General features: G+C 34.3%; 1 protein-coding gene and 1 long non-coding RNA gene across 9 annotated transcripts in view; one reads left to right on the top strand and one right to left on the bottom strand.

Moving 5' to 3' along the window:
- Nucleotides 1-13,556, bottom strand: part of Hr4 (nuclear hormone receptor 4) — a 213,062-nt gene that overhangs the window by 83,782 nt on the left and 115,724 nt on the right. For 2 of the 8 annotated variants that reach the window (XM_076531312.1, XM_076531311.1), the window contains exon 2: nucleotides 8,124-8,186. The exons of the other annotated variants lie outside the window; for them this stretch is intronic. The gene's annotated coding sequence lies outside the window, so the exon portion shown is untranslated. The remainder of the gene's footprint in view (nucleotides 1-8,123; nucleotides 8,187-13,556) is intronic. 8 annotated transcript variants of the gene reach the window in all.
- The window catches only part of LOC143264387 (uncharacterized), a 143,929-nt gene that overhangs the window by 47,719 nt on the left and 82,654 nt on the right, over nucleotides 1-13,556 (top strand). The window lies entirely within an intron of this gene.

Genomic DNA, 13,556 nt, shown 5'->3' on the forward strand with positions numbered 1-13,556 from the left:
TTTTTAGAAAAATCTTTTTACCGCCAGAAACGAGATTTTTTCGAAGACCGTATATGTAACCTGTCGCAAAATCGATACGTCTCCGTTAAAATCAGTCACGATACGGTTTTGCGACACCGCAGCTTTTTTCCAGTATGCACCCCGGAAGAACGGTGAACTTTGATACTCGAAGCAGGTCAACGTAGCCGATCGGTTCGCGTGGAAACTCGAAACGAACGGCGAAATGCTGGAACACGATACGACGCGGAAGCGATCGCAGTCGATTTTCGAAATCGAGCTACGATGCCGCAATACTCTTAGTATTAATCCGCGAACTCACTGGATTAGCAATTTGATTGCCACAGACCTCCTAAATTACCGAGGATTTCAGATCGAAAACTCTAATCAACGCGGGTATTATGGGGAGACATCTTGGATATTGAAACTATAACAGCAAAATGGCTGACATAGATTTCTAACCTAAAATTATAAACGATATTGGTTTTGTGTATATTAATTAATAGGGACACATTTTTGAATGCTATTGAAACTATAACAGTAATTGAAAATGGCTGCCATAAATTTAAAATAGAAAATTATAAAGGATAGGTTTTGTACATATTAATTAATAGGGACACATTTTTGAATGATATTGAAACTATAATGATAATTGAAAATAATTGACATAAATTTAAAATAGAAAATTATAAACGATATTGGTTTGTGTATATTAATTAATAGGGACACATTTTTGAATGCTATTGAAACTATAACAGTAACTGAAAATAGCTGCCATAAATTTAAAATAGAAAATTATGAAGGATATTGGTTTTGTGTACATTAATTAATAGGGACACATTTTTGAATAATATTGAAAGTATAACAGTAATTGAAAATGGCTGATATAAATTTAAAATAGAAAATTATAAAGGATAGGTTTTGTACATATTAATTCATAGGGACACATCTTTGAATAATATTGAAACTGCAACAGTAATTGAAAATGGCTGCCATAAATTTAAAATACAAAATTATACATATTATTAGTTTTATGTATGTTAATTTATAGGGAGACATTTTTTAATTACATTAAAATTATATTGTTAATTGAAAATGGCTAAAATAGATTTTAAATTGAAAATTCTGAACATCAGCAGTTTTGTGTATATTTATTAATGTAGACATTTTTGAATTTCGTTAAAATTGTAGTAATAGTTCAAAATGACTGACATAGGTTACAAAGTGAAAATTCAGAACATGACAAGGTTTATGTATGTATGTTGATAGAGAGACATGTACCCATCTACCTAAATTACAATCCTTCCAAACACTCAAATCCTCCAATCTCATCAAACATAACCTTAAACATATTAATAACTAAACTGATCACCCATAACCTAAAAAAGTATACCTAACCTCAAACACTCAACTAAACAGTCAAAAACCCAATTAAAGTCCTCCAATTTAAAAATCTGTTGTTCTCAAATTTATCTACTTGCAAATTCAAATACCCAAAAAATTTAGAGTAATCCAACATCCACTGTCTACGATTACAAAGATGTGTGAAATGAATGACAAGTTACGTAAGAATAAATAACAATAGGAGTACGTCTTTTATATTTGTTATAAGATAGCCTCACTTTATTAGTCCGTATATAGATATTCACACGCTGACTCCTCGATGACGAGGCTATCTGACATCGAGTCATTGAAGCACGGCTGACTCATAAATAGTGGGTAGAACAACTATTATCCACGTTCTATGCACTGTGAACGATGGGATTTGTACGGTGTTTGACAACGAAGAACCGAGGAGAAAGTTGCCGACACGGGAGAACCAGCAAGATGCGCTTCTATTTTATAACGTTTTATCTTCTCGATTATCATAGATCTCGTGAGAAATTGAATTTTCTCGTAGACGGAGATCAAACTGGGGGAGAAATGTGGGTCAGAAACCATGGGATCATCAAAAGTAAAAATTTAATACTGGAATATGGAATATAAACAGGGATGTAATTTTATATAATCACCTTTTTCGTAAACATAATTTTTTATTTTAAATTTTAATGAGATCAAGGTGGAGAACGCAGAGAAATGTGGGTCGGAAACCATGGGATCATAGAAACTAAAAATTTAATTTCTCAAAAATTAGTACTGGAATATGTCGATTAAGCAGGGGTGTAATTGGTAATTTTGTACCATCACCTTTTCCGTAAACATAATTTTTTATTTTAAATTTTAATGAGATCAAAATGGAGAACGCAGAGAAATGTGGGTCGGAACCCATGGGATCATAGAAACTAAAAATTTAATTTCTCAAAAAATTAGTACTGGAATATGTCGATTAAGCAGGGGTGTAATTGGTAATTTTGTACCATCACCTTTTCCGTAAACATAATTTTTTATTTTAAATTTTAATGAGATCAAAGTGGAGAACGCAGAGAAATGTGGGTCGGAAACCATGGGATGATAGAAACTAAAAATTTAATTTCTCAAAAATTAGTACTGGAATATGTCGATTAAGCAGGGGTGTAATTGGTAATTTTGTACCATCATCTTTTTCGTAAACCTAAAATTGTGATAGCATGAGGGACTTGGAGAGTGCTATAAATTTCTCATGACTAAATTTTTCTGTAATTAAGTATTACAGTATAATGAATTTTCAGTGACACAGCAGAAACACGTAAGACGCACAATAACATTAATTAACTAGGATATTAAGTATGATTATTCAATATTTTTATTTACGGCGGTAGCTTAGATGATACTTGATTTCCTTCTTATCTGATGATTTATTAGTAAAATTATACTGTTAAATTCATGATGGTATGTTGTAAAATGCCACTGATATTTAGAATTCTTTCTGAATAGCCATTAAGTGTTCTCAGTTTATTCTATAATTTTAACTGTATTGAAAATTGTGTATATATTAATTAATAATAAAGTGTATTTATTTTTTTATTTTTGTTATCTAGATTAGCACCTACCCACTTACAAATTTACAAACTCATAACTTGCAAATATAAAAATTTTAAAAATTGAAAAATTGAGAACCAAAACCTTAAACCATCTAAATCTTTAAATTTCTAAATTCAAAAACCCTTCCCTAAAGAACAATCTAAAGAACCCCCAAACAACAGCAAATTATTAATCGAACAAAATAAAGTACTAAAAGATAGCGTTTAATGCTTATACATTCTACCGTTCGACGTGGGTGGTAAGCACAGCAGAAAGTGAAATGATAAGACGGGAAAGTCAGGAGTAGACTCAGGAGAAAGGAGCCACGACTCAGTATAGTGGCATTAGCATAATCGAATGATAATGAGGCTAGAATTTTATGCTATGGTCATTGGTTATTTCCGTAAATTGATCCCAAGAACGAGGTGAACTCCGCGAAACGAGTGTTACGAAGATTTACGTGCCGATTAGGAAATCGAAAGTCGAAGCGTAGGATCATTCAGGGAGTTCGAACGGTCGGTGAAATTCCTGCGGGTCAATTTTGCACGCTTGTGGATGCAAGTAAAAAGCGTTTCGTTATTTCACACCATTATAGATAAAGGTGCTAAATAGAATGATGGTTTGGCATTCGGTGCTTTGTAAATGTCAGATTCTTTTTTTAGAAAGCAATCCTAAGAGAAATTTAGGAGGTCGATTTTGTTGCAATAATGATTGTTCGAACAATTAAGGGAACAGAAAAAGTATAGTGAATGATTAATTGAGATTCAGTGTTTGGAAAAAATTTTCATCGATTCATATTTTCTGTGAAAAATCTTTTATAATTGTAAGGTTTATATTTTATAAATAATATTTATTAGAGTCATTTATATTTTTTTTACAATCAGTTGTTTCATACTTTGTAAATTTTTTTTAGAATTTTAAGAAATTATATTTTTCATCATTTTATGAATTATATTTTTTTAGATTTACTTGTTTCTTCTTGTGTAAATTATTTTTCAGTATTTTAGGAAATAATATTTTTCATAATTATATGATTTACATTTTTTTACAGTCACTTATTTCATGTTTTGAAAATTTTCTTTAAAATCTTAGAAAATTATAATTTTCATAAACATACGATTTATATTTTTTTACAATCACTTGTTTCATGTTTTCTATTTTTTTTTTTAATTTATAAGAAATAATATTTTTACAATCATTCGATTTTTTTTTAAATCATTTGTTTCATATTCTGTAAACATTTCTTTTATAATCATACGATTCTATAAATACTTTTTACAGTCATTCAATTCATATTTTTTACGATTATACGATTAAAGGTATTCGCGAAAATTTATATTTTTTATATCATTGTAAAAATATTTACGAAACATTTGATGATGCACAAATATCGTACAACAAAAATTATACAATAAATAGCACCACTTTTAATATTTGTGGATAACATATTCCATTAATATCCCCGATACAAAATGGCTGACTTTCAGTTACAGCAAACAATGGGCCAAACGTTGCTTTACATATTTCGATCAGCACATTTCATAACGAACGTTGCAGCTAATTTACTGCAATGTTTACGAATTTTAATTAAATGATGAAAAATGATTTTCTTTGTACTAACACTTTCATTTAGAACAATTCAACGAAATAATTGATCGTAAATGTAATTAAATATAAATAAAAAATTAATTTCAGAGTTATGCGGAAATAACAAGGAGAAACATAATAAATATATTAATGAATCTACATTACAAATTATACGATCTTTATAAAAATTAACGAGATATAATTAAGAGAAATCTGATATTAAGAGAAAATCAGCAAATTAAAACATCATAAATTTTCTAACAATTTACTGATGAAATTAATGAAACTTAGTGCTAAGTAAAAATTAAGAAGTCTACATTCTGATTGTACGATTCAGTTCTGTCAAAAATTTGTTCATCGATCTTATTAAAAAAATGATTAAAATAAATACTAACCAGACTTGTGCAAAATTACAATTTCAATTTTTAATTATTTCCATAAAAATTCATTTAAAGTCAAGATACTGTAAGAAATAGTTTCACTCCATTTTATAATGTAATAGAAATTTTCATTGCTAGTTTCCTTCATTCGTCTGAGACTATGAAGTCATTGTACCTCGTTACAACCTTATTTTTAATTTTTAGAAATAATTTACATTCACATGAATAATACCTACATGTACCGATTTAAACTTGCATAATAATACAAGTAATAGACAAGTAAAAAAAAGTGCAATTTAGACAATAACCCCTTTGTAAATAACCTCCACCGAAAAAATTCAATTCGCGTAAAGAAACGTTAACATAGTAAATGAAGCTAATAAAATCTCACCTCGAATTTCCAAGCACAAGATCACCGACACGTCCCCATCGGACGCGAATCTTTAAATTCGATGCACCCCCTGATCCTACGCCACTGTTGATGTTCCCTCTTCGTCGAATCCACCCTCTCGCTCCGCCAACGTCACATCCTGCGCTCTCGGTGTATCATAGAGGGAGGGTTTCGCCCCGTTCGGTGGGGACCACTTGAATGACGTCACCGAGCGAATAGGGGTGGAAGTGGATGCGAGAAGAGGGGCGTCAGTTGCGCGCGAAGGGTGGTGGAAGATCGTAGGGGTTCGGTAGGGGTTGCTGGGTAATGTTGGGGACGGTGACGGGGTGAATGACCGACCTAGACTCGAAGTCAGGGGTGTGCAATGTATGAAACCATCCGTAATAGCAACCCTCCTTCAAAGCAATCTACAAGGGTAGGCTTTACACCCTCTTTCTTCGTGTTTGTGTTCTTCTTGTTGCCTATGCCTGTGACCGTTGTATGGAGAGATGCTAGCGCGTTACTCGCGAGGGTTGGAGTGCTTTAACGAACGGAACAGTGTACCGAGAACACATTTTTTTTTCTCAAATTATATTATTCATTTTCAGATTAATGACTGCCGACGAAATTTTTATTAGAGCGGATTATAATGATCGCTGCGAGGTTTAAGTACCTCGATCGATTTATGAAATTTTTACTGCAACGTTTCATATTTATTCTAGTACACACTAGACTTCCTTCGAAAATATTGAATTTGAACATTTTTCAAAAATTCTATAACACATTGTTTCAACCCTAGTTAGACTACAGAAAGTTCGTGCGATGCAGCGCAGATATCGAAATGTTAAATCGAACTTGTTTTTACCTGGAAGTATTGTAAGACAGTATCACGTCAATCGTTTATTTGCCTTTTCAGATGCAATCTCTCGTATCGCGCGAATCATCTCTGATCGACGCCATCGTCGCGTGTCGATCCATTTCGAAAACTTCGCAAAACGGTATTTATAAACAGAAATCGAGCTTCCTCGTCCGGGGATCGCGATTAGGCTGATTTGAAAATTCAACGAGACTGTAGTGTTCGGGGTCAGAAGATCATCGATGCAGATCGGCTTCTGTGCACCGATGACTCGGTGTCCCAGAAAGATAAAGGCCGTTCCCGTGGTCGGTAAACTGACTTAAGCGGGACTTAAGCCCCGGGGTGAATCGAGTGCACGAACACACAGTAACACGATCGATGAACGAACGAAAATGGGATCGCGGATCCGCGAGTTCGTGAAAGCTTCATCAGAGTTCTCATTAAAGCTCACCAAACGGTCAAAACAACCAGATTGGAGCTTCACTGAATTATTCAACCAATGGACTTTTTTAAGCAAAACAGATTTTTAATTTCACAAATCTTTTGAATTTTTTGAGGAAGTTTTTAGTAACTTATAGAGGTCGTTACTTGTAGAGTTACTCTAAATAATTTTATCGATTAATTGTTAAATGTGATTATCAGGACGTAGGCGTTTGTGCAAATTTTAATGAGCTCGGGTTGATTTGTATTCTACCATTGTATCTTTTCTTTAAATCCCATTGGATACATAAGATAACATAGAGAGAACTATCTTCAAGATAGTAAATAAAATATAGCTATGGTATACGAAATTAAGCAAGGAGCCATTAGTATGTGTGACAGTACATCAGCGTTTCATGATTCAATGATTAGAAATGTCATATATGAAACCAGTCTGTAATACGATTGACGAGCAAATCGAAGGCAGAGATTTGTGAAAAAAGGTGCACAATGTGATTGTCCCGTCGGTTTTAGGTTGTTGCATGCACGAGGGTTAGACTGGTCGTTCTTCGTGGCGTTACTGCTACACCACGTGGTTCGTATTGATCCTCTTCGGTGGGCACGATGAAGGAGAGCGAAAGAGGGATGGAGAAAGAGGGGCGAGGGGGTGAGAGAGCAGGTCGATGTATTCTCTCTCTATCGAAGCTTCCCTCGTTCCTTCTCGCTCGTTCGGTGTCTTTCTCTGAACAACGCGTCACCGACATGTTTCGTTCTCTCTCGTCGCAGAGGGTAGCAGCCTAGTGCCCCTGCCTCTCGGTCGTTCACCCTTCGTACACACTCGATTCCGATTCTATGTTCTCGTTCCCGTTCCCGCTATCGCTTCCTCTCTTTCCCTGTCTTCTGTACACCAACGATCTTAGAACTTGTCCCGGACTGTACTTGACCCCACCGAGACGCGTGAGGAATTAACAAAGCGAACTTATGGAAAAAGAGGAATCCTCGTTATCCTCGAGCTAAATACTTCTTTATACTGTCATTGATACTTGGACGGTATTGATACTTTGAACTATGTTTCGTTTTATTTAATTTCCATTTTCTGGGAAAATGTTCGATATTATGGAGTTTATAGAAAGCTTGATCCTTTTGAGTGTTATGCATGTATGGTAACATTGTAACGTATTGTGACATATGTGGATAGTAATGAACATATAGAATACGTATCGTGATGAGCATATGAAATATACTTACGCATAATAAGCATATAGGACTTATATTATACTTAATAAGCATACATATATTCTATACTCATATGGTAATAAGCATATGTAGAATACACTTACATCTACACAGTACATAATGAACATACAGAACATACTTATATTAATGAATTAATACTAAGTATATAAAATATGTTATAAAATATATAGTGACCCATGAAAGTATGAACCATAAACCCTTTCTGCACCCCAGAATAATTTTGTTCCACCATGAAAGAATTACCCCGTAAAATACGAACGTAAAAACTTGTAATAAATGTTTAGAAAAGTAAATATTTGTCGAAGGATTTACTCACGATTATTCGGAGAAATTAACGCGAGACGATGCGATAGTCGAAGAGCAAATGACGTGGGCTTACCTGAAACAGAAAAAACATTACGTAAATCTCTTGGTCAACAACTCTCCGCGAAACCGAGCACTAATTTATCGTTTTGTCCTCCCGTGCATCGCAACCTCGCCCTCCGAAAAAGGTTAAGGTCGTTAAAGAACCGTCAAGATATTGCGACAGGTAGTCGAACACGCACGCGCTCGCACGTGTCCTCGCTAGGTGCGTACATGTTGTAAAATAACATCGCTTCGAAAGCGGTATTCTTTGACCTTGTTTTGCAGGAACTTAGGGCAAACATTGTACAGTGCTGATATAACGTTTAACGTGATTTCACTCCCGAGTCGCATTTTATTTCTGACATTTAACTACTGCCTGTTTGTTTTCTTTCTAAATCTAGATCTACCTATACGCTTATGCAAGTTCTACGTATCGGGTAGATACTGCGATTGGTTTCAGGTTTATGCAGCCTAATCTGATTCGAGTCTACTGTAATTACTCAGCTTCTCAAGAAATTTATTTCATCCTACAGAATTTTACAGAATTACAGATTTTAGAGAATTTTTTGAATTTTAGGTCTTTTGATGGTTGCGAATATGAATGCTTGAAGTGCGTGTTTTAAGCACTTTGCAATGTGGAGCTTCTCGAAAAACATTTCTGACGTTATACTTTATAGCTGCTTCACAATTTTTTAATATTCATGTCCATACATAAGAATATTGTAGAATATTATACATATGGAACATATACATATGTGTTGAATATTATCTGTTCTAAACATTTTGCTAGTCAAACTTGTCAAGCTTTGAGCTTGTCAACAAATATTTTGATGCTATATTTTATTGATATTTTAGAATTTGCTAACATTTGTGCAAATCGACATATATGAACGTCAATATGTTGTACATAAACATATGTCCATATTAACACATTTCTGGTATAAAATTAAATAAACAGATATTGATGTCAATACATTACAAGTAAACATAATTAATATCAGTTGCAAATAAATATGTCCCTATCCACATGTTGCAATGAACATGTATGAACATATGTGTACACATATGTCAATATCAGCATACCATAAATAAAAATATATTTCCCTACAAAATCTACTTGTATATCTACAAGTATTGCATACTTATATTTCTATAATTTATTAAACAACTAAAAAATATCAAGTACCATAAAATGCAGAGTTCAAAAGCGAAATGAAAATATTCGAACAGCAGAACAAAATTAAAAATTTAGAATAATTCTCTTGCAAAATTCGATGAATTCAGAAATAATTTAAATGTAAACGAATTTTGTAAACGGTAAGCGCAACTTTAACCGTTTTCGTGACATTCGTGTCACAGTATAAAATCGAGCCATTTCCTATGCGTTTGCTGCGTCTGGCACGGGTTGAAAAGAGGCTCACCCCCAGGAAAACTTATACGCAGAGGATAAAAGGTTTCACCACAGCCTCCTAGTATTAGAAAACTTTCGGTGAAATGCGAGCAAGCGACAGAATGGAACAACACCTCGAAAGAGCTTATAATGATTTTCCATGTTGCACTCTTAAGAAATCTTGTTCCGAGTTGCTCGGAATATAATTAACGTAATATTTATGGGTGTTTTGTCAAACCTAAGAGCGCTTCATTCTGGCAATTTTAAACGGATTTTTAAGACCATATGGACGTCTCCACAGTTTGACGTTCTTAACTATTGACAATAGCTTTCTAACAGGCCAGAAAAACACGTTTTCCTAATGCCAATATATCTTTCCTTAAAGAAGTTTATTTCCATGGTCCTAAACTGTGCACCCCTGCGGGGTGCAATGTTTACGAAAATCCTTGCGTACTCGGCGGGCCAAGGCACTCGGGCTCGATCATTCAGCAGTCTCGCAGTGTGCCCCATTACTCAGTTCTTTTGAAGGACCCAAATCACTTAACTGTTTGGGTCACCTTATTAACAAAACGTTATTTACAACCTTGGAGTGAGGGCTAAAAGCCTTACAATCTCATTCGTTGAACCATCTCACCAAGCACTACTTTTTAAGGGTTACATAAAAGTTACGTTTGCTCATTTTGATTTTCGTCTCAAAATATAGAAAAATATGGGATTGTTCAACCCTTTGTACCCGAGTACCTCTTTGAGAAGTTATTTTGATTACCAAAATAAATTTTTGAGCACAATTGTTTCGGTATCTACAGTTTTCTACAGAATTCAGTTTCCATACAAATTCCACTGTTTCGAAAATCTGAGTGATAGAATTTTTGTTCAGTTAAACACGGTGTATCGATGTCAATGATACCCCGCAGGGTTTTATAATTTCAGTATCGATTAATTCACACGGTGTTGTTAGTAAAACCAGATGTCAGTGAACCGACCCTAAAGAGCATCCTGATTCATAGCTTGCGAATGGAGGGATTCGACCCCAATGGGAGAACCGATCAAGGTCATTGACCTTCGAAGGGGATATCCTTTCGTTGCCATCGACCTGATGAAAACGTTGCGGGTTAAACGTGGCCTCCCGAATTTTACTCTTTTGTTGGAACACTACTCCCCTGATTAACCATATCCCACCATTTACCGTGTACTACCCTCATCAATCATATCCATTCATTTCAACTTACATTAATTCAAATATTTGTATGTTTACACATTTTTTAAAAATATTTTTTTAATTTCTAAACTGTGTACTTTATTTAATTTTTAAGTATGTGTATTTTATTTCATTTCTAAATATGTGTAATTTATTTAATTTCTATATATGTGTACTTTATTTAATTTTTAAGTATGTGTACTTTATTTAATTTCTATATATGTGTACTTTATTTAATTTCTATGTATGTGTACTTTATTTAACTTCTATATATGTGTACTTTATTTAATTTCTAAATATGCGTACTTTATTTAATTTCTAAATATGTGTACTTCATTTTCAAGCTTAAAGTATGCATACTTTATTTTTAAATTTAAAATATGCATATGTTTAAACTTAACATATGTGTTCATTTTTAAATTTGATATACGATCATACACATTTCATTTTTGCTCGAAATACGATCACATACGTATTTCATTTTTAGACTCGAAATTTGACCATATTTCATATTTTAACTTGAAACGCGAATACGAGCACTTTTTATTATGCAAGATTATATATCTTCCCCCATCGAGCACAATAAAATACTATCTTTGATACAGTTTGTTAATCCGAATCAGTTTAGGGTGCAGCAGAATCATGTCTGTCAACTTGAGTTTAAATATTAATTTAACTTCTTAAAATATAAAATAGCTGACCTTTATGAAATGTAGTCATATGAATATATAATTAGTTACATATAATGCAAAATAATTCTGAATAGTAATAAATGTATGAAAATAAATAAATGAAGATAGATGTGGATAGATGTGGACATACATTGATGTGTATAAATAAATATAGATAAATAAATGTGGATAAATAAACGTAGATAAATACACGTGTAAAAATAAATACGAATACATGCAAATAAATACAAACTACACATACAAGTAAACATATTGAACATATGACAAATTCTAAAGATGCTTCCGTCATATATCTTCTGCATATCAAATGCGATAGCTAATTCCAGTCGACAGTTATAGCGTTATCTAATGTTCAATGAATCATCGTTATCGATCGTACAAGAATAAAACCCCTCGTGAAATGAAAAATCCGTTATTTTAAAACGAATTATTTAACTGTCGGGGGTTGCGTGAACGTTCGTTTTAATGATTCGATTAAGTATCGGAGATTCGCAATTAGGCCACGCCTAGCCTACTTTCGTAGAGTGCGTTCACCTCGTCGGGAGGGGGTGACTCGCCCCCACGAAGTCTTTTCCTGGGTTTGCACTTGCGCGGTGTGTAAAAGCCATCCACGTGGCCGCCACGTGGTCGCCGAAGAAAAGCAACGGACGTTGCCAGAGGGTGGCGTTCACGCCGGAAAAAAAATACTCGAGGGGATGAGTATCGACCAAGGGCAAGGACGAGGGCATGCGTACATCACGCACACTTTCCCGAAACTTCGAGTCTGAAGATCGTCAAATACGATTATTCGAAAGGGCTCATTTATCTTTTAGAACTGGGCGGTACATTTTGAGGACTATAGGTCATAGTTTGATAACTGATTACTTAATATTATGGTCTGATGACTGCTGTTTCATTGTGCAACTCTTTACAAGTTTGTAAATGTAGTTTGAACAGAATATTTTCTTATGCAGTTAAAATTTAGAGAAACTATGTAACAGGACAGGGGGTGAACGTTCAAATCATGAGAATGTTAATTTCATTGCCTCTGTTCAATTCATAAGAAGATTAAATATAAGCATATGTGATCATATGTTATTCTTGTAAGTACTGTATTTATCAACAGATAGAAACCACTTCAGTATGTACACTTTACATATGTATTACATATGTATGTTTACATATGTACCTTACATATTTTTATATCTTGCTATCACAAAATAATTTAACTTCAAAGTAATATACAAAATGTCTACTATCGCCAAACTTAATTGACAATATTTAAAAAATCAAGGTTTCGAGTATCGAGTATCAAAAAGACACCCTCATCTAAATCTCCAAAAGAAAGATTTAATAATCATCCAGATTTAAATCTTCAATCCAAAGCATCGACAAAATCTTACATAAAAAAAGAATGATTTTCAAATGGAAAAGTTTGAAGAAAAAGCAGATTGAAATTTAATGTCCAAAATCGAAAATAGGGAACCTTGAACGAAAGTGGAAGGAACGTATGATCGATGACCGTATCTTTTCTGCCCGGTTGAAAGACAGAAAAGTGTGACGTGGTCGGTCGCGGAAACGACAATCGTGCCGCTTGGTAGAGAAACGGAAATTGATGTCCTCTTTCCAGCTCATTTCCGGCAGGCATTCGTGCGCGAGGCTTACGCGCACGTTAAATTGCCTCGGCACCGTTTTGGACAGCCCTGACTATTCGTATCGAGCGGCAATGCCAAGGGCAAGGGCGCCCTTCTCCCACCCTTCCAACGGCCCTCCAAACCCCCATTTCTCTTCCTCGTTCTCTTCCTCTTCCGTCGACACACACGCACAACAGGAGGCCAGGGCCACGCACTTCGTGTTCCTTCCTTTCCGACATCCGCAGACGCTGAATTAACCAATCAGCGAAACCGCTTGCTTGAGACGGTGGAGAAATGTGGGGGCACTGTATACATTTTTTGGGGATGTTGTTTTTTGTACGATTTATTATTTTTTTCATATTAGGGATATCAAGCTAATAATATTAGGGATATTAACCTAATGATATTAGGGATTGAGATGACGTTAGAGAGATTTAATACAATTGAGCACTACGGAGGATGCATGTCTGTCTCTATTATCATTTAAAGATGCATGCTATGGAAATTTGAA

Source organism: Megachile rotundata, chromosome 4 (genome assembly GCF_050947335.1).
Source record: "Megachile rotundata isolate GNS110a chromosome 4, iyMegRotu1, whole genome shotgun sequence".
Classification (NCBI taxonomy): domain Eukaryota; kingdom Metazoa; phylum Arthropoda; class Insecta; order Hymenoptera; family Megachilidae; genus Megachile; species Megachile rotundata.